We start from the raw sequence: 21828 nt of genomic DNA on the forward strand, positions 1-21828 counted from the left end.
CTATTAGGTTCTAGTATGTTATATTAGGTTCTAGTAGGCTCTAATATGTTCTAATATGTTCTGTTATGTTCTATTAGATTATAATATGTTCTCTTAGGTTCTAGTATGCTCTATTAGGTTCTAGTATGTTCTATTAGGTTCTAGTAGGCTCTACCAGGCTGTCTCTGGCCCTGGGCTGTGGCCTCCTGGCCTGTGGCCCTCCTCTCTAGCTCCAGCTTTGGGCGAGGCCCACGGTTCTCCCCCCTCCCCTGCTCAACCTCCACCATTCGCCCCTCCCTCGCCACGGCTGTCCTCCCCCCCCCCCCGCCCCACCCTTCCTCCCCCTCCCATCACCACCACTCCCCCATCATCACCATCACCCCCACCCTCTCAACCCCCATCTCACCTCCCATCTCAACCCCAATCCCCTCCTCCCTCCTCCCCTGTGGTCACCATGACGACCACTCCCACTGCTCGTGAGCATCTCCTGGTGGTGAGGAGGCGCAACCCCCACATGCGCTACACTCTCAGCCCTGAAAACCTGCGCTCCCTCTCAGCCCAGGGCGGTGATGGCATTGGCCCTAGGGGTCACGGCGGGGAAAGGTCAGCTGGTGAAAGGTCAGGGGTCGGAGGTCATGGAGAGGGTCATGGCGGCGGACTACAAAGGGCCAATAGCGACACGGACCTGGTGACCTCGGAGAGCAGGTCATCGCTGACTGCGTCGACATACGAGTTCACGATGGGGCGGGGCCAAAACCTGGTCATCAACTGGGACATCAAGGAGGAAGTGGACGCCACGGACTGGATCGGACTCTACCATATCGGTGAGACACAGGGGGAGGACTAGACCATCTTCAGAGGAAGAAGGGGTAGGGGGGTCAAGTTGTGTCAAATTTTCCTTTATTGTCCCATTCCCAGAAAGTTTAGTTACCTTCACATTTTAAAAACACACAAATCAATCATAGAACAAGATCCTCAATGGAGACCAAGGACGGGGGAAGAGAGGAGGGAGGGAGGGAGATAGGAAGAGAGGGGAGGGAGGGAGGTAGTAAAGATGAGGGGGGGAGGGAAGTAGGATGAGAGGTAGGATGAGAGGGGGAAGGAGGGATGATGAGAGGGAGGGTGGAAGGGAGGGGGAGGTAGGGAGGTGGGAGGAAGAGAGGGGAGTGGGAGGTAGGATGAGAGGGAAGAAGTGGGGGGATGGAGGTAGGATGAGAGGGAGGAAGAGAGGGGGAGGGAGGATGAGAGGGAGGGCAGAAGAGGGGGGAGGTTGGATGAGAAGGTGAGGATGGGGGAGGGAGTGAGTGTGGTAGGGTGAGAGGGGGAGGATGGGGGAGGGAGTTAGGGTAAGAGGGGGAGGATGGGGAAGGGAGGTAGGGTGAGAGGGGGAGGATGGATAAGGGAGGTGAAAGCACCACGTGCGTTTGTTTGTTTGTTTGTTTGTTTGTTTTGGGGGCACTACGTGAAGTGCATGTGGTGAATACACTGGACCACAGCCAGGCAGGCTGAGATCATCTCAGTGTGTGTGTATATTAGCTACACTACAGGAGAGGAGAGGAGGGGAGGGGAAGAGGAGGGACAGACAGGAGTGTATATATATATGTGTATATTAGCTACAGTGCATTCAGAAAGTATTCAGACCCCTTGACTTTTTCAAATCAAATTATATTTGTCACATGTGCCGAATACAATAGGTGTACGTAGACCTTACCGTGAAATGCTGAATACAACAGGTGTAGGTAGACCTTACCGTGAAATGCTGAATACAACAGGTGTAGGTAGACCTTACCGTTAAATGCTGAATACAACAGGTGTAGGTTGACCTTACAGTGAAATGCTGAATACAACAGGTGTAGTAAACCTTACAGTGAAATGCTGAATACAACAGGTGTAGGCAAACCTTACAGTGAAATGCTGAATACCACAGGTGTAGGTAGACCTTACAGTGAAATGCTGAATACAACAGGTGTAGGTAAACCTTATCGTGAATCGCTGAATACAACAGGTGTAGGTAAACCTTACAGTGAAATGCTGAATACAACAGGTGTAGTAAATCTTACAGTGAAATGCTGAATACAACAGGTGTAGGTAAACCTTATCGTGAATCGCTGAATACAACAGGTGTAGGTAAACCTTACAGTGAAATGCTGAATACAACAGGTGTAGTAAACCTTACAGTGAAATGCTGAATACAACAGGTGTAGGTAAACCTTACAGTGAAATGCTGAATACAACAGGTGTAGGTAAACTATTGTAAAGTGGCTGTTCCACTGGATGTCAGAAGGTGAATTCACCAATTTGTAAGTCGCTCTGGATAAGAGCGTCTGCTAAATGACTTAAATGTAAATGTAAATGTAAACCTTACAGTGAAATGCTGAATACAACAGGTGTAGGTAGACCTTACAGTGAAATGCTGAATACAACAGGTGTAGGTAGACCTTACAGTGAAATGCTGAATACAACAGGTGTAGGTAAACCTTACAGTGAAATGCTGAATACAACAGGTGTAGGTAAACCTTACAGTGAAATGCTGAATACAACAGGTGTAGGTAGACCTTACAGTGAAATGCTGAATACAACAGATGTAGGTAAACCTTACAGTGAAATGCTGAATACAACAGGTGTAGGTAGACCATACAGTGAAATGCTGAATACAACAGGTGTAGGTAGACCTTACAGTGAAATGCTGAATACAACAGGTGTAGGTAGACCTTACAGTGAAATGCTGAATACAACAGGTGTAGGTAGACCTTACAGTGAAATGCTGAATACAACAGGTGTAGGTAGACCTTACAGTGAAATGCTGAATACAACAGGTGTAGGTAGACCTTACAGTGAAATGCTGAATACAACAGGTGTAGGTAAACCTTACAGTGAAACACTTCCGGCGCCGACAGAGATGGCCGCCTGCGCTTCGCGTTCCTAGGAAACTATGCAGTTTTGTGGTTTTTTACGTGTTATTTCTTACATTAGTACCCCAGGTCATCTTAGGTTTCATTACATACAGTCGAGAAGAACTACTGAATATAAGATCAGCGTCAACTCACCATCAGTACGACCAAGAATATGTTTTTCGCGACGCGGATCCTGTGTTCTGCCTTACAAACAGGACTACGGAATGGATCGCATGCAGCGACCCAAAAACAACTCCGAAAAAGAGGGAAACGTGGCGGTCTCCTGGTCAGACTACGGAGACGGGCACATCGTGCCCCACTTCCTAGCATTCTTCTTGCCAATGTCCAGTCTCTTGACAACAAGGTTGATGAAATCCGAGCAAGGGTAGCATTCCAGAGGGACATCAGAGACTGTAACGTTCTGTGCTTCACGGAAACATGGCTCACTGGAGAGACGCTATCCGAAGCGGTGCAGCCAACGGGTTTCTCCACACATCGCGCCGACAGAAACAAACACCTTTCTGGTAAGAAGAGAGGTGGGGGCGTATGCCTTATGGCTAACGAGGCATGGTGCGATGAAAGAAACATACAGGAACTCAAATCCTTCTGTTCACCTGATTTAGAATTCCTCACAATCAAATGTAGACCGCATTATCTACCAAGAGAATTCTCTTCGATTATAATCACAGCCGTATATATCCCCCCCCAAGCAGACACATCGATGGCTCTGAACGAACTTTATTTAACTCTTTGCAAACTGGAAACCATTTATCCGGAGGCTGCATTCATTGTAGCTGGGGATTTTAACAAGGCTAATCTGAAAACAAGACTCCCTAAATTTTATCAGCATATCGATTGCGCAACCAGAGGTGGAAAACCTTGGATCACTGTTACTCTAACTTCCGCGACGCATATAAGGCCCTGCCCCGCCCCCTTTCGGAAAAGCTGACCATGACTCCATTTTGCTGATCCCTGCCTACAGACAGAAACTGAAACAAGAAGCTCCTACGCTGAGGTCTGTCCAACGCTGGTCCGACCAAGCTGATTCCACACTCCAAGACTGCTTCCATCACGTGGACTGGGACATGTTTCGTATTGCGTCAGATAACAACATTGACGAATACGCTGATTCGGTGTGCGAGTTCATTAGAACGTGCATTGAAGATGTCGTTCCCATAGCAACGATTAAAACATTCCCTAACCAGAAACCGTGGATTGATGGCAGCATTCGCGTGAAACTGAAAGCGCAAACCACTGCTTTTAATCAGGGCAAGGTGTCTGGTAACATGACCGAATACAAACAGTGCAGCTATTCCCTCCGCAAGGCTATCAAACAAGCTAAGCGTCAGTACAGAGACAAAGTAGAATCTCAATTCAACGGCTCAGACACAAGAGGCATGTGGCAGGGTCTACTGTCAATCACGGACTACAGGAAGAAATCCAGCCCAGTCACGGACCAGGATGTCTTGCTCCCAGGCAGACTAAATAACTTTTTGCACGCTTTGAGGACAATACAGTGCCACTGACACGGCCTGCAACGGAAACATGCGGTCTCTCCTTCACTGCAGCCGAGGTGAGTAAAACATTTAAACGTGTTAACCCTCGCAAGGCTGCAGGCCCAGACGGCATCCCCAGCCGCGCCCTCAGAGCATGCGCAGACCAGCTGGCTGGTGTGTTTACGGCCATATTCAATCAATCCCTATACCAGTCTGCTGTTCCCACATGCTTCAACAGGGCCACCATTGTTCCTGTTCCCAAGAAAGCTAAGGTAACTGAGCTAAACGACTACCGCCCCGTAGCACTCACTTCCGTCATCATGTAGTGCTTTGAGAGACTAGTCAAGGACCATATCACCTCCACCCTACCTGACACCCTAGACCCACTCCAATTTGCTTACCGCTCAAATAGGTCCACAGACGATGCAATCTCAACCACACTGCACACTGCCCTAACCCACCTGGACAAGAGGAATACCTATGTGAGAATGCTGTTCATCGACTACAGCTCGGCATTCAACACCATAGTACCCTCCAAGCTCGTCATCAAGCTCGAGACCCTGGGTCTCGACCCTGCCCTGTGCAACTGGGTACTGGACTTCCTGACGGGCCGCCCCCAGGTGGTGAGGGTAGGTAACAACATCTCCTCCCGCTGATCCTCAACACTGGGGCCCCACAAGGGTGCGTTCTGAGCCCTCTCCTGTACTCCCTGTTCACCCACGACTGCGTGGCCACGCACGCCTCCAACTCAATTATCAAGTTTGCGGATGACACAACAGTGGTAGGCTTGATTACCAACAACGACAAGACGGCCTACAAGGAGGAGGTGAGGGCCCTCGGAGTGTGGTGTCAGGAAAATAACCTCACACTCAACGTGAACAAAACTAAGGAGATGATTGTGGACTTCAGGAAACAGCAGAGGGAACACCCCCTATCCACATCGATGGAACAGTAGTGGAGAGGGTAGCAAGTTTTAAGTTCCTCGGCATACACATCACAGACAAACTGAATTGGTCCACTCACACAGACAGCATCGTGAAGAAGGCGCAGCAGCGCCTCTTCAACCTCAGGAGGCTGAAGAAATTCGGCTTGTCACCAAAAGCACTCACAAACTTCTACAGATGCACAATCGAGAGCATCCTGGCGGGCTGTATCACCGCCTGGTACGGCAACTGCTCCGCCCTCAACCGTAAGGCTCTCCAGAGGGTAGTGAGGTCTGCACAACGCATCACCGGGGCAAACTACCTGCCCTCCAGGACACCTACACCACCCGATGTTACAGGAAGGCCATAAAGATCATCAAGGACATCAACCACCCGAGCCACTGCCTGTTCACCCCGCTATCATCCAGAAGGCGAGGTCAGTACAGGTGCATCAAAGCTGGGACCGAGAGACTGAAAAACAGCTTCTATCTCAAGGCCATCAGACTGTTAAATAGCCACCACTAACATTGGCTGCTGCCAACACACTGACACTGACTCAACTCCAGCCACTTTAATAATGGGAATTGATGGGAAATGATGTAAATATATCACTAGCCACTTTAAACAATGCTACCTTATATAATGTTACTTACGCTACATTATTCATCTCATATGTATACGTATATACTGTACTCTATCATCTACTGCTTCCTTATGTAATACATGTATCACTAGCCACTTTAACTATGCCACTTTGTTTACATACTCATCTCATATGTATATACTGTACTCGATACCATCTACTGTATCTTGCCTATGCTGCTCTGTACCATCACTCATTCATATATCCTTATGTACATATTCTTTATCCCCTTACACTGTGTATAAGACAGTAGTTTAGGAATTGTTAGTTAGATTACTTGTTGGTTATTACTGCATTGTCGGAACTAGAAGCACAAGCATTTCGCTACACTCGCATTAACATCTGCTAACCATGTGTATATGACAAATAAAATTTGATTTGATTTGAATACAATAGGTGTAGGTAGACCTTACAGTGAAATGCTGAATACAACAGGTGTAGGTAGACCTTACAGTGAAATGCTGAATACAACAGGTGTAGGTAGACCTTACAGTGAAATGCTGAATACAACAGGTGTAGGTAGACCTTACCGTGAAATGCTGAATACAACAGGTGTAGGTAGACCTTACCGTGAAATGCTGAATACAACAGGTGTAGGTAGACCTTACAGTGAAATGCTGAATACAACAGGTGTAGGTAGACCTTACCGTGAAATGCTGAATACAACAGGTGTAGGTAAACCTTATCGTGAATCGCTGAATACAACAGGTGTAGGTAGACCTTACAGTGAAATGCTGAATACAACAGGTGTAGGTAGACCTTACAGTGAAATGCTGAATACAACAGGTGTAGGTAGACCTTACCGTGAAATGCTGAATACAACAGGTGTAGGTAGACCTTACCGTGAAATGCTGAATACAACAGGTGTAGGTAGACCTTACCGTGAAATGCTGAATACAACAGGTGTAGGTAGACCTTACAGTGAAATGCTGAATACAACAGGTGTAGGTAGACCTTACAGTGAAATGCTGAATACAACAGGTGTAGGTAGACCTTACAGTGAAATGCTGAATACAACAGGTGTAGGTAAACCTTATCGTGAATCGCTGAATACAACAGGTGTAGGTAGACCTTACAGTGAAATGCTGAATACAACAGGTGTAGGTAGACCTTACAGTGAAATGCTGAATACAACAGGTGTAGGTAGACCTTACAGTGAAATGCTAAATACAACAGGTGTAGGTAGACCTTACCGTGAAATGCTGAATACAACAGGTGTAGGTAGACCTTACAGTGAAATGCTGAATACAACAGGTGTAGGTAGACCTTACAGTGAAATGCTGAATACAACAGGTGTAGGTAGACCTTACAGTGAAATGCTGAATACAACAGGTGTAGGTAGACCTTACCTTACCAGTAGTGGACTTCTATACATTCTGGACAGTAGTGAATAGTGGTCTTCTATACATTCTGGACAGTAGTGAATAGTGGTCTTCTATACATCCTGGACAGTAGTGAATAGTGGTCTTCTATACATTCTGGACAGTAGTGAATAGTGGTCTTCTATACATCCTGGACAGTAGTGAATAGTGGTCTTCTATACATCCTGGACAGTAGTGAATAGTGGTCTTCTATACATCCTGGACAGTAGTGAATAGTGGACTTCTATACATCCTGGACGGTAGTGAATAGTGGTCTTCTATACATCCTGGACAGTAGTGAATAGTGGACTTCTATACATCCTGGACAGTAGTGAATAGTGGTCTTCTATACATTCTGGACAGTAGTGAATAGTGGTCTTCTATACATCCTGGACAGTAGTGAATAGTGGTCTTCTATACATCCTGGACAGTAGTGAATAGTGGTCTTCTATACATCCTGGACAGTAGTGAATAGTGGTCTTCTATACATCCTGGACAGTAGTGAATAGTGGAGTTCTATACATCCTGGACAGTAGTGAATAGTGGACTTCTATACATCCTGGACAGTAGTGAATAGTGGACTTCTATACATTCTGGACAGTAGTGAATAGTGGACTTCTATACATTCTGGACAGTAGTGAATAGTGGTCTTCTATACATCCTGGACAGTAGTGAATAGTGGACTTCTATACATTCTGGACAGTAGTGAATAGTGGACTTCTATACATCCTGGACAGTAGTGAATAGTGGACTTCTATACATCCTGGACAGTAGTGAATAGTGGACTTCAATACATCCTGGACAGTAGTGAATAGTGGTCTTCAATACATCCTGGACAGTAGTGAATAGTGGACTTCTATACATCCTGGACAGTAGTGAATAGTGGACTTCAATACATCCTGGACAGTAGTGAATAGTGGACTTCTATACATCCTGGACAGTAGTGAATAGTGGACTTCAATACATCCTGGACAGTAGTGAATAGTGGTATCAGCTTCAGTTCTTTAATTATCTTCTCATTATCATCAGCCTGCTATCAGAGGGCACTTACTGACGCACACACACACACACACACACACACACACACACACACACACACACACACACACACACACACACACACACACACACACACACACACACACACACACACACACACACACACACACACATCCTGAACACTATAGTGTCAGCAGCAGCAGCCCAGTAGAGAGAGTGATGACCAGTGAAAGGAGATCCATCCACTCCACCAGGCTCTGTGTGTGGAGGTATTGACCGGGGGGGGACGTGAGATGTGTCCCCCAGAGAGATGCATCATTCTGGCCCTGGGCCATCCACCCCTGCCCTGGAGCCAACACGGCTCCATTACTGGCACCTACCGTCTGTCCTGCCTCCCCTCTCTCTCATCTCCTCCAACACTCCATCCTCCTCTCTCTCATCTCCTCCATCACTCCATCCTCCTCTCTCTCATCTCCTCCATCACTCCATCCTCCTCTCTCTCATCTCCTCCATCACTCCATCCTCCTCTCTCTCTCCCCATCACTCATCCTCATCCTCCTCCTCTCCTCTCCTCTCTATCACTCCATCCTCCTCTCTCTCATCTCCTCCATCACTCCATCCTCCTCTCTCATCTCCTCCATCACTCCATCCTCCTCTCTCTCCTCCTCCATCACTCCATCCTCCTCTCTCTCTCATCTCCTCCATCACTCCATCCTCCTCTCTCTCCTCCTCCATCACTCCATCCTCCATCCTCCATCACTCCATCCTCCTCTCTCTCATCTCCTCCATCACTCCATCCTCCTCTCTCTCATCTCCTCCATCACTCCATCCTCCTCTCTCTCATCTCCTCCATCACTCCATCCTCCTCTCTCTCATCTCCTCCATCACTCCATCCTCCTCTCTCATCTCCTCCATCACTCCATCCTCCTCCATCCTCCATCCTCTCTCTCTCCCTCTCCTCCATCCTCCATCTCTCCTCTCCTCCATCACTCCATCCTCCTCTCTCTCCTCACTCCATCTCCTCCATCACTCCATCCTCCTCTCTCTCCTCTCCTCCATCACTCCATCCCTCCTCTCCATCTCCTCTCCTCCATCACTCCATCCTCCTCTCTCTCATCTCCTCCATCACTCCATCCTCCTCTCTCTCATCTCCTCCATCTCCATCCATCACTCCATCCTCCTCTCTCTCCTCTCCTCCATCACTCCATCCTCCTCTCTCTCATCTCCTCCATCACTCCATCCTCTCCTCCTCCATCACTCCATCCTCCCTCCTCTCATCTCCATCCTCCTCCATCCTCTCTCTCTCATCTCCTCCATCACTCCATCCTCCATCACTCTCTCTCCTCCATCACTCCATCCTCCTCTCTCTCATCTCCTCCATCACTCCATCCTCCTCTCTCTCCTCTCCTCCATCACTCCATCCTCCTCTCTCCCCTCTCCTCCATCACTCCATCCTCCTCTCTCTCCTCTCCTCCATCACTCCATCCTCCTCTCTCTCCTCTCCTCCATCACTCCATCCTCCACTCTCCCTCTCCTCCATCACTCCATCCTCCTCTCTCTCATCTCCTCCATCACTCCATCCTCCTCTCTCTCATCTCCTCCATCACTCCATCCTCCTCTCTCTCATCTCCTCCATCACTCCATCCTCCTCTCTCTCATCTCCTCCATCCTCCTCTCTCTCCTCTCCTCCATCACTCCATCCTCCTCTCTCTCCTCTCATCTCCTCCATCACTCTCATCCTCCTCCTCTCTCCCCTCTCCTCCATCACTCCATCCCTCTCTCTCCTCTCCTCCATCACTCCATCCTCCATCCTCCTCTCTCTCATCTCCTCCATCACTCCATCCTCCTCTCTCCCTCCTCCATCACTCCATCCTCCTCTCTCTCATCTCCTCCATCACTCCATCCTCCTCTCTCTAACCCTTCCATCACGCCATCCTCCTCTCTCTCCTCTTCTCAATCACTCCATCCTCCTCTCTCATCTCCTCCATCACTCCATCCTCCTCTCTCTCATCTCCTCCATCACTCCATCCTCCTCTCTCTCATCTCCTCCATCACTCCATCCTCCTCTCTCTCATCTCTCCATCACTCCATCCTCCTCATCTCCTCCATCACTCCATCCTCCTCTCTCTCATCTCCTCCATCACTCCATCCTCCTCTCTCTCCCTCCATCACTCCATCCTCCATCACTCCTCCATCATCCTCCTCTCTCTCATCTCCTCCATCACTCCATCCTCCTCTCTCTCATCTCCTCCATCACTCCATCCTCCTCTCTCTCATCTCCTCCATCACTCCATCCTCCTCTCCATCCTCCTCCATCACTCCATCCTCCTCCTCTCTCATCTCCTCCATCACTCCATCCTCCTCTCTCTCATCTCCCTCCATCCTCCATCCTCCTCCCCCTCCTCATCACTCCATCCTCCTCTCTCATCTCCTCCATCACTCCATCCTCCTCTCTCTCATCTCCTCCATCTCCTCCCATCCTCCTCTCTCTCCATCTCCTCCATCACTCCATCCTCCTCTCTCTCCTCTCCTCCATCACTCCATCCTCCTCTCTCTCCTCTCTCCTCCATCACTCCATCCTCCTCTCTCTCCTCATCTCCTCCATCACTCCATCCTCCTCTCTCTCATCCCCCTCCATCACTCCATCACTCCATCCTCCTCTCCTCCTCCTCCATCTCCTCCATCCTCCATCTCTCCTCCTCCATCACTCCATCCTCCTCTCTCCCCCCTCCATCACTCCATCCTCCTCTCTCCCTCCTCCATCACCTCCATCCCTCCTCCATCACTCCTCCATCCTCCTCTCTCTCTCCCTCCTCCATCACTCCATCCTCCTCTCTCTCCCCACTCCATCCTCCTCTCCTCCTCTCCTCCATCCTCCATCCTCTCTCTCCATCACTCCTCCATCACTCCATCCTCCTCCTCCATCCTCCATCTCTCTCTCCCTCCATCACTCCATCCTCCTCTCTCTCCCCTCCTCCATCACTCCATCCTCCTCTCTCTCCCTCCTCCATCACTCCATCCTCCTCTCTCTCATCTCCTCCATCACTCCATCCCTCTCATCCTCCTCCATCACTCCATCCTCCTCCTCCATCACTCCATCCTCCTCTCTCTCCCTCCTCCATCACTCCATCCTCCTCTCTCATCACTCCATCCTCCTCTCTCTCATCTCCTCCATCACTCCATCCTCCTCTCTCTCCTCTCCTCCATCACTCCATCCTCCATCCTCTCTCTCTCTCCTCCATCACTCCATCCTCCTCTCTCCATCATCCTCCTCCATCACTCCATCCTCCTCCTCCTCTCTCCATCTCCTCTCCCCTCCATCCTCCATCCTCATCACTCCATCCTCCTCCTCCCCTCCATCACTCCATCCTCCTCTCTCCATCACTCCATCCTCCTCTCTCTCCCCTCCATCTCCATCCACCATCCCCATCCTCCTCCATCTCCTCCTCTCATCTCCTCCATCCTCCATCCTCCTCTCCATCTCCTCCATCACTCCATCCTCCTCTCTCTCATCCATCCACCTCTCCCATCACTCCATCCTCCTCTCCTCCATCACTCCATCCTCCTCTCTCTCCTCTCCTCCATCACTCCATCCTCCTCTCTCCCCTCCTCCATCACTCCATCTCCATCACTCCATCCTCCTCTCTCTCCTCTCCTCCATCACTCCATCCTCCATCACTCCATCCACCTCTCCTCCATCACTCCATCCACCTCTCCTCCATCACTCCATCCTCCACTCTCTCCTCTCCTCCATCCTCCACTCTCTCCTCTCCTCCATCACTCCATCCTCCACTCTCTCCTCTCCTCCATCACTCCATCCTCCACTCTCTCCTCTCCTCTCCTCCATCACTCCATCCTCCTCTCTCCAACCCCTCCATCACTCCATCCTCCTCTCTCTCATCTCCTCCATCACTCCATCCTCCTCTCTCCCCCCTCCATCACTCCATCCTCCTCTCTCTCATCTCCTCCATCACTCCATCCTCCTCTCTCTCACCCCTCCATCACTCCATCCTCCTCTCTCTCATCTCCTCCATCACTCCATCCTCCTCTCTCTCCATCTCCTCCATCTCTCCATCCCTCCATCACTCCATCCTCCCTCTCTCCAACCCCTCCATCACTCCATCCTCCTCTCTCATCTCCTCCATCACTCCATCCTCCTCTCTCTCATCTCCTCCATCACTCCATCCTCCTCTCTCCTCTCCTCCATCACTCTCCTCCATCCATCCTCCATCCCTCCATCACTCCTCCTCTCTCCTCCTCCATCACTCCATCCTCCTCTCTCTCCTCTCCTCTATCACTCCATCCTCCTCTCTCCCCCCTCCATCACTCCATCCTCCTCTCTCTAACCCCTCCATCACTCCATCCTCCTCTCGCGCATCTCCTCCGTCACTCCATCCTACTCTCTCTCCCTCTCCATCACTACATCCTCCTCTCTCCACCCCTCCATCACTCCACCCTCCTCTCTCTCTCCCTCATCACTCCATCCTCCTCTCTCTAACCCCTCCATCACTCCATCCTCCTCTTTCTAACCCCTCCATCACTCCATCCTCCTCTCTCTCCCCCTCATCACTCCATCCTCCTCTCTCTCCCCCTCCATCACTCCATCCTCATCACCTACCGTCTGTCCTGCCTCCCCTCTCTCTCCATTCCTCCATCACTCCATCCTCCACTCTCTCCTCTCCTCCATCACTCCATCCTCCTCTCTCCCTTCTCCTCCATCACTCCATCCTCCTCTCCCCTCTCCTCCATCACTCCATCCTCCTCTCTCTCCCCCCTCCATCACTCCATCCACCTCTCCTCCATCACTCCATCCTCCTCTCTCCCCCCTCCTCCATCACTCCATCCTCCTCTCTCCCCTCTCCTCCATCACTCCATCCTCCTCTCTCCCCTCTCCTCCATCACTCCATCCTCCTCTCTCCTCCATCACTCCATCCTCCTCTCTCCCCCTCCTCCATCACTCCATCCTCCTCTCTCCCCCCTCCTCCATCACTCCATCCTCCTGTCCCCTCTCCTCCATCACTCCATCCTCCTCTCTCTCATCTCCTCCATCACTCCATCCTCCTCTCTCCCCTCTCCTCCATCACTCCATCCTCCTCTCTCCCCTCTCCCTCATCACTCCATCCTCCTCTCCAACCTCTCCGTCACTCCATCCTCCTTTCTCTCGCCCTCCATCACTCCATCCTCCTCTCTCCACCCCTCCATCACTCCACCCTCCTCTCTCTCTCCCTCATCACTCCATCCTCCTCTCTCCACCCCTCCATCACTCCTCTCCCTCATCACTCCATCCTCCTCTCTCCCCCCTCCTTCACTCCATCATCCTCTCTCCCCCTCCATCACTCCACCCTCCTCTCTCTCTCCCTCATCACTCCATCCTCCTCTCTCTAACCCCTCCATCACTCCATCCTCCTCTCTCTCCTCCTCCATCACTCCATCCTCCTCTCTCTCCCCCCCTCCATCACTCCATCCTTCTCTCTCTAACCCCTCCATCACTCCATCCTCCTCTCTCTCCCCTCTCCTCCATCACTCCATCCTCTCTCTCCCCTCTCCTCCATCACTCCATCCTCCTCTCTCTCCCTCTCCATCACTCCATCCTCCTCTCTCCACCCCTCCATCACTCCACCCTCCTCTCTCTCTCCCTCATCACTCCATCCTCCTCTCTCCCCCTCCATCACAGTCCTCCTCCCCTCCATCACTCCACCCTCCTCTCTCTCTCCCTCATCACTCCATCCTCCTCTCTCCCCCCTCCATCACTCCATCCACCTCTCCCCTCTCCTCCATCACTCCATCCTCCTCTCTCTAACCCCTCCGTCACTCATCCTCCTCTCCCCCATCACTCATCCTCCTCTCTCTCCCCCCTCCATCACTCCATCCACCTCTCCTCCATCACTCCATCCTCCTCTCTCCCCCCTCCTCCATCACTCCATCCTCCTCTCTCTCCTCTCCTCCATCACTCCATCCTCCTCTCCCCCCTCCATCACTCCATTCTCCTCTCCTCCATCACTCCATCCTCCTTCTCCCTCTCCTCCATCACTCCATCCTCCTCTCTCTCTCCTCCATCACTCCATCCTCCTCACTCCCCTCTCCTCCATCACTCCATCCTCCACTACCTTCACATCACTCCATCCTCCACTCTCCCCCTCTCCTCCATCACTCCATCCTCCTCTCTCCCCTCACACATCACTCCACCTACTCACTCCTCTCCTCCATCACTCCATCCTCCTCTCTCTCCCTCTCCATCACTCCATCCTCCTCTCTCTAACCCCTCCATCACTCCATCCTCCTCTCTCCACCCCTCCATCCCCCTCTCTCTCCTCTCACCCTCTCCTCCATCATTCCATCCTCCTCTCTCTCCCCCTCCATCCCTCCATCCCCCTCTCTCTCCTCTCTCCCTCTCCTCCATCATTCCATCCTCCTCTCTCTCTCCCCTCCATCATTCCATCCCCCTCTCTCTCCCCTCTCCCTCTCTCTCCATCACCCCATCCTCCTCTCTCTCCCCCTCCATCCCTCCATCCCCCTCTCTCTCCTCTCTCCCTCTCCTCCATCATTCCATCCTCCTCTCTCTCCCCCTCCATCATTCCATCCCCCTCTCTCTCCTCTCTCCCTATCCTCCATCACTCCATCCTCCTCTCTCTCCCCCTCCATCCCTCCATCCCCCTCTTCTCCCTCTCTCCCTCTCCTCCATCACTCCATCCTCCTCTCTCTCCCCCTCCATCACTCCATCCCCCTCTCTCCTCTCCTCCCCTCTTCCTCTCTTCCTTTTCCACCTCTCTATTGTTGAGGAAAAACCACAGGGTTTCTGGGTAACGACATTATCCAAGTGACTTATTGTGACAGTACCTTCGTTATTGATTAAATATGCAGAGCTCTTCTGGGGAGGTAGTGATTAGAACATAGTGCTGGTGTGTCATCATAGTGGTCTCTGATTGGTCATCATCTGGTGTGTCATCATAGTGGTCTCTGATTGGTCATCATCTGGTGTGTCATCATAGTGGTCTCTGACTGGTCATCATCTGGTGTGTCATCATAGTGGTCTCTGATTGGTCATCATCTGTTGTGTCATCATAGTGGTCTCTGATTGGTCATCATCTGGTGTGTCATCATAGTGGTCTCTGATTGGTCATCATCTGGGGTGTCATCACACTTGTCGAACAGACTCTCTCAGGTGGGAACAAACTGAAACCTGCACCCTTTTTTTAAATGCTGAATTGAGAAAACCAGAAAGGGGTCACACAGTCCCCCACCCACACACAGTCACAGTTTTTCGTAATCAGATTACATGATGATTAGACACAGAACCCTGACTGTGTGTGTGTGTGGGTGGGGGACTTACACACTTGCCACCTTGGCCTGGATCCTGTCAGATGTTATTGATTGTGACATGGTGTGAGTTGAGTTGTGGCTCTGAGGGGGACTGGGTGAAACACATGAGACATATTCATCATAGTCATCTCTGTCACATACTATCTGAGTGACAGATACACACACACACACACACACACACACAGTCACACACACACAATCTCTGTCACACACTGTCTGAGTGACACATGGACTATGTCAGACGTTTGTCATCCTACACAGCTCAAGGACAACAGGAAAGTGACCATAGTGTCTGTAGCAGGGTTACACTAGGTAGGTACACTAGGTTACAGCATCAGCTACTGTTACACTAGGTTACAGCATCAGCTACTGCACACTAGGTTACATCAGCTATGGTTACATTAGGTTACAGCATCAGCTACTGTTACACTAGGTTACAGCATCAGCTATGGTTACACTACATCAGCTACTGCTACACTAGGTTACAGCATCAGCTATGGTTACTACTCAGTTACTACTACACTAGGTTACAGCATCAGCTACTGTTACACTAGGTTACAGCATCAGCTACTGTTACACTAGGTTACAGCATCAGCTACTGTTACACTAGGTTACAGCATCAGCTACTGTTACACTAGGTTACAGCATCAGCTACTGTTACACTAGTTTACAGCATCAGCTATGGTTACACTCGGTTACAGCATCAGCTACTGCTACACTAGGTTACAGCATCAGCTATGGTTACATTAGGTTACAGCATCAGCTACTGTTACACTAGGTTACAGCATCAGCTACTGCTACACTAGGTTACAACATCAGCTACTGTTACACTAGGTTACAGCATCAGCTACTGTTACACTAGGTTACAGCATCAGCTACTGTTACACTAGGTTACAGCGTCAGCTACTGTTAAACTAGTTTACAGTATCAGCTACTGTTATACTAGGTTACAGCATCAGCTACTGTTACACTAGGTTACAGCATCAGCTACTTTTACACTAGGTTACAGCATCAGCTACTGTTACACTCGGTTACAGCATCAGCTACTGCTACACTAGGTTACAGCATCAGCTACTGTTACACTAGGTTACAGCGTCAGCTACTGCTACACTAGGTTACAGCATCAGCTACTGTTACACTAGGTTACAGCATTTACATTTACATTTAAGTCATTTGGCAGCGCTCTTATCCAGAGCACTTACAAATTGGTGAATTCACCTTATGACATCCAGTCAGCCACTTTTCCAATAGTGCATCTAAATCATTTAGGGGGTGAGGTTACTTTATCTATCCTAGGTATTCCTTAAAGAGGTGGGGTTTCAGGTGTCTCCGGAAGGTGGTGATTGACTCCGCTGTCCTGGCGTCGTGAGGGAGTTTGTTCCACCATTGGGGGCCAGAGCAGCGAACAGTTTTGACTGGGCTGAGCGGGAACTGTACTTCCTCAGTGGTAGGGAGGCGAGCAGGCCAGAGGTCATGAACGCAGTATTGTTTGGGTGTAGGGCCTGATCACTGAGGTTGCGGTGCCCCTCCCCTCACAGCTCCGTCAAGCACCATGGTCTTGTTACACCAGTGGAGACAGCATCAGCTACTGTTAACACCAGAGGTTACTGGATGAGCATATGGGTTTAATGGCACTACTGGGAGCCCAGCCAACAGGTTACAGACAGATGACAGCCTGGATTAGGACCTGCGCCGCTTCCTGTGTGACACTACTCTGCTGTGTTGTAGAGCATGAACCTACAGGAACGGGCCACCGCCTTGATGTTAGTTGAGAACGACAGGGTGTTGTCCAGGATCACGCTACTTAGCGCTCTGGGAGGAGGACACAATGGAGTTGTTAACAGCATCAGCTAGGAAGAGCAGCTGTGCCGTTATAGCTTGAGGTGGTGATCCAGTGTCACACTGCATCTGTGTTGAATGCTACTATCTCTACCTGGTCATCAGAAGGGGGAAAGGAGAAGATTAATTGTGTGCATCATAGGAGAGACCATGTGACTGTTATACGAGAATAGGAGGTTACAGTGGTGATCAGCAGATTCTGCCACGCCACCTGGTAGGAGCACCTGTCAGGTTACAGCATGCTACTGCTTGAACGGAGAGGGTGGAGAGGAGGACTGAGGTTACAGTGTTCATCAGCTACTAGAAGGATGACACTTTAGCAGTGCGGAGCGCCTTACAGCATCAGTTGAATGACTACTTGACCTGAGGTTACATCATTCTGAGCTACTGTGGACACTAGGTTTTGGAGAGAAGAAAGAAGGCATCAGGTCTAGTTGTTACATCGGAGGGATCTCAGTTACATCAGCTACTGAGTTACACTAGGTCTGGAGAAGAGAGGAGGGGATAGGGTCAGCATTGTTGGGCAGCTTTCATCTGGAGAGAGGGGGAGAAAGAGGTCAGACACTAGGGCAGTGTACAGCATCAGCTACTACTTACACTAGGTTACAGTCATCAGCAGAGAGGGAGGAGGGGGGGAGGGGGAGGAGGATTCAGGAGGGAGGAGAAGGTGGCTGTTAGGGTTACAGATGCTAGAGTTAGAAAGTGGCTTTAGCATCAGCAGAGGAGGAAAATGTAGACTGCCAGGTCCGCACACTCCATTTCCGGTTTACAGCATCAGCTACTGTTACACTAGGTTACAGCATCAGCTACTGTTACATTAGGTTACAGCGTCAGCTACTGTTACACTCGGTTACAGCATCAGCTACTGCTACACTAGGTTACAGCATCAGATACTGTTACACTAGGTTACAGCATCAGCTACTGTTATACTAGGTTACAGCATCAGCTACTACTACACTAGGTTACAGCATCAGTCAGTTGTGTCATGGTGTGTGTCAGTTCTCTGACCGTCTACATCAGTACTGTTAGGGCCTGTTTCAGCTTGTCATTAGTACTGTTGGGCTCCTGAGTGGCACTGCATCTCAGTTCAAGAGGCGTCACTACAGTCCCGGGTTCGTATCCAGTCTGTATCACATCCGGCTGTGATTGGGAGTCCCATAGGGCCCAGTGTCCTCTGGGTTTGGCCGGGGTAGTCCGGCATTGTAAATGACTTGCCAGGTTAAATAAAGGTCAAATAAAACATTTATAAATACCACGTGTCAGTTGTGTTTCGTCTGATGAGACGTGTCCTGCCAATGTATGGGGCCGTCAGTTGTGTTATGGCCTTTGTCAGCACTGTTACAGCCTAAATCAGTGATGTGACTGTGTGTCCCCTCCTCAGACGAGACGTGTCCTGCCAACGTGTGGGACTCTAAGAACCGCGGGGTGAACGGCACCCAGAGAGGACAGATCGTCTGGAGGCTGGAGCCTGGACCTTACTTCATGGAGCGTGAGTATAGTGTGTGTTAATGTTTATGAAGGACTGTTTGTGTGTTCAGGATGATTAGAACAATAGAACTCTTCTGTGTGTGTGTTCAGGATGATTAGAACAATAGAACTCTTTTGTGTGTGTGTTCAGGATGATTAGAACAATGGAATTCTACTGTGTGTGTGTTCAGGATGATTAGAACAATATAACTCTTCTGTGTGTGTGTTCAGGATGATTAGAACAATAGAACTCTTCTGTGTGTGTGTTCAGGATGATTAGAACAATGGAACTCTTCTGTGTGTGTGTTCAGGATGATGAGAACAATAGAACTCTTCTGTGTGTGTTCAGGATGATTAGAACAATAGAACTCTTTTGTGTGTGTGTTCAGGATGATTAGAACAATAGAACTCTTCTGTGTGTGTGTTCAGGATGATTAGAACAATAGAACTCTTCTGTGTGTGTGTGTTCAGGATGATTAGAACAATAGAACTCTTCTGTGTGTGTGTGTGTGTGTTCAGGATGATTAGAACAATGGAACTCTTCTGTGTGTGTGTTCAGGATGATTAGAACAATGGAATTCTACTGTGTGTGTGTTCAGGATGATTAGAACAATGAACTCTTCTGTGTGTGTGTTCAGGATGATTAGAACAATAGAACTCTTCTGTGTGTGAGTTCAGGATGATTAGAACAATAGAACTCTTCTGTGTGTGTTCAGGATGAGTAGAACAATAGAACTCTTTGTGTGTGTTCAGGATGATTAGAACAATAGAACTCTTCTGTGTGTGAGTTCAGGATGATTAGAACAATAGAACTCTTCTGTGTGTGTGTTCAGGATGATTAGAACAATAGAACTCTCTGTGTGTGTGTTCAGGATGATTAGAACAATAGAAGTCTTCTGTGTGTGTGTTCAGGATGATTAGAACAATAGAACTCTTCTGTGTGTGTGTTCAGGATGATTAGAACAATGGAGAACTCTTCTGTGTGTGTGTTCAGGATGATTAGAACAATAGAACTCTTCTGTGTGTGTGTTCAGGATGATTAGAACAATAGAACTCTTCTGTGTGTGTTCAGGATGATTAGAACAATAGAACTCTTCTGTGTGTGTTCAGGATGAGTAGAACAATAGAACTCTTTGTGTGTGTTCAGGATGATTAGAACAATAGAACTCTTCTGTGTGTGAGTTCAGGATGATTAGAACAATAGAACTCTTCTGTGTGTGTGTTCAGGATGATTAGAACAATAGAACTCTTCTGTGTGTGTGTTCAGGATGATTAGAACAATAGAACTCTTCTGTGTGTGTGTTCAGGATGATTAGAACAATAGAACTCTTCTGTGTGTGTGTTCAGGATGATTAGAACAATAGAACTCTTCTGTGTGTGTGTTCAGGATGATTAGAACAATAGAACTCTTCTGTGTGTGTGTTCAGGATGAGTAGAACAATAGAACTCTTCTGTGTGTGTGTGTGTTCCTTCCTCAGCTGAGACTAAGATCTGCTTTAAGTACTATCATGGAGTGAGTGGTGGCCTGAGAGCAACAACCCCCTGCATCACCGTCAACAACCCAGGACTTCCTGTGAGTTCTGTGTGTCTGTCTGTATATGTTAATGAAGGAGTGCTTATGTATCAAGTAACTGTATGCCAGATGGTGTAGCTGCATCTTAGGCAAGCTTATCTGGTTGTTTAGAGAGAGAGGTGTGTGTGTGTGTGTGTGTGTGTGTGTGTGTGTGTGTGTGTGTGTGTGTGTGTGTGTGTGTGTGTGTGTGTGTGTGTGTGTGTGTGTGTAGATATCAGCTGAACGTGTCAGTTGGACTATATTAGATATCAATCTGAATATGGCAGTTGGACTATATTAGATATCAATCTGAATATGGCAGTTGGACTATATTAGGAACGTGTCAGTTGGACTATATTAGATATCAATCTGAATATGGCAGTTGGACTATATTAGATATCAATCTGAATATGGCAGTTGGACTATATTAGATATCAATCTGAATATGGCAGTTGGACTATATTAGATATCAATCTGAATATGTCAGTTGGACTATATTAGATATCAATCTGAATATGGCAGTTGGACTATATTATATCAATCTGAATATGGCAGTTGGACCCAATCTGAATATGGCAGTTGGACTATATTAGATATCAATCTGAATATGGCAGTTGGACTATATTAGATATCAATCTGAATATGGCAGTTGGACTATATTAGATATCAATCTGAATATGTCAGTTGGACTATATTAGATATCAATCTGAATATGGCAGTTGGACTATATTAGATATCAATCTGAATATGTCAGTTGGACTATATTAGATATCAATCTGAATATGGCAGTTGGACCATATTATATCTATCTCCTCCTCCATCTCTTTTTCTCTCCCCTCCCTCCCCCCTCCCTCTCTCCACTCATCTATCCCTCCCCCTCTCTCTCGCTCTCTCTAACCCCTCTCTCTCCCTCCACCGGGAAAATAAATCAACATAAATATAGGTTGTATTTACAATGGTGTTTTCTCTCTCTCTCTCCACCCCCCTCTATCTCTCTCTCCACTCCTCTCTCCCCCTCCCTCCTCTCTTTCTCCTCTACCCCCCTCTCCCTCCATCCCACCATCCCTCCCCTCTCTCCCTCCATCCCACCATCCCTCCCCCTCTCTCCCTCCATCCCACCATCCCTCCCCCTCTCTCCATCCCTCCAAACCTCCCCCTCTCCCTCCCTCCAAACCTCCCCCTCCCTCCCTCCAAACCTCCCCTCTCCCTCCCCCAAACCTCCCCTCCCTCCCTCCAAACCTCCCTCTCCCTTCTCCTTTCCTCCCTCCATCCCTATCACTTCCCGAGTTCACTAATACCAGCTGGCACAAATTAATTTGATATGAAATTCAGAGCGTTAATCTTCCAATCGGAGG

General features: G+C 49.0%; 1 pseudogene; it reads left to right on the plus strand.

The window, feature by feature from the left end:
- Window positions 1-394: 394 nt before the first annotated feature.
- LOC135542923 (E3 ubiquitin-protein ligase HECW2-like) overlaps window positions 395-21828 on the plus strand; it is a 48318-nt pseudogene continuing 26884 nt past the window's right edge.

The sequence above is a fragment of the Oncorhynchus masou genome, chromosome 7 (genome assembly GCF_036934945.1).
Source record: "Oncorhynchus masou masou isolate Uvic2021 chromosome 7, UVic_Omas_1.1, whole genome shotgun sequence".
NCBI classification, from domain to species: domain Eukaryota; kingdom Metazoa; phylum Chordata; class Actinopteri; order Salmoniformes; family Salmonidae; genus Oncorhynchus; species Oncorhynchus masou.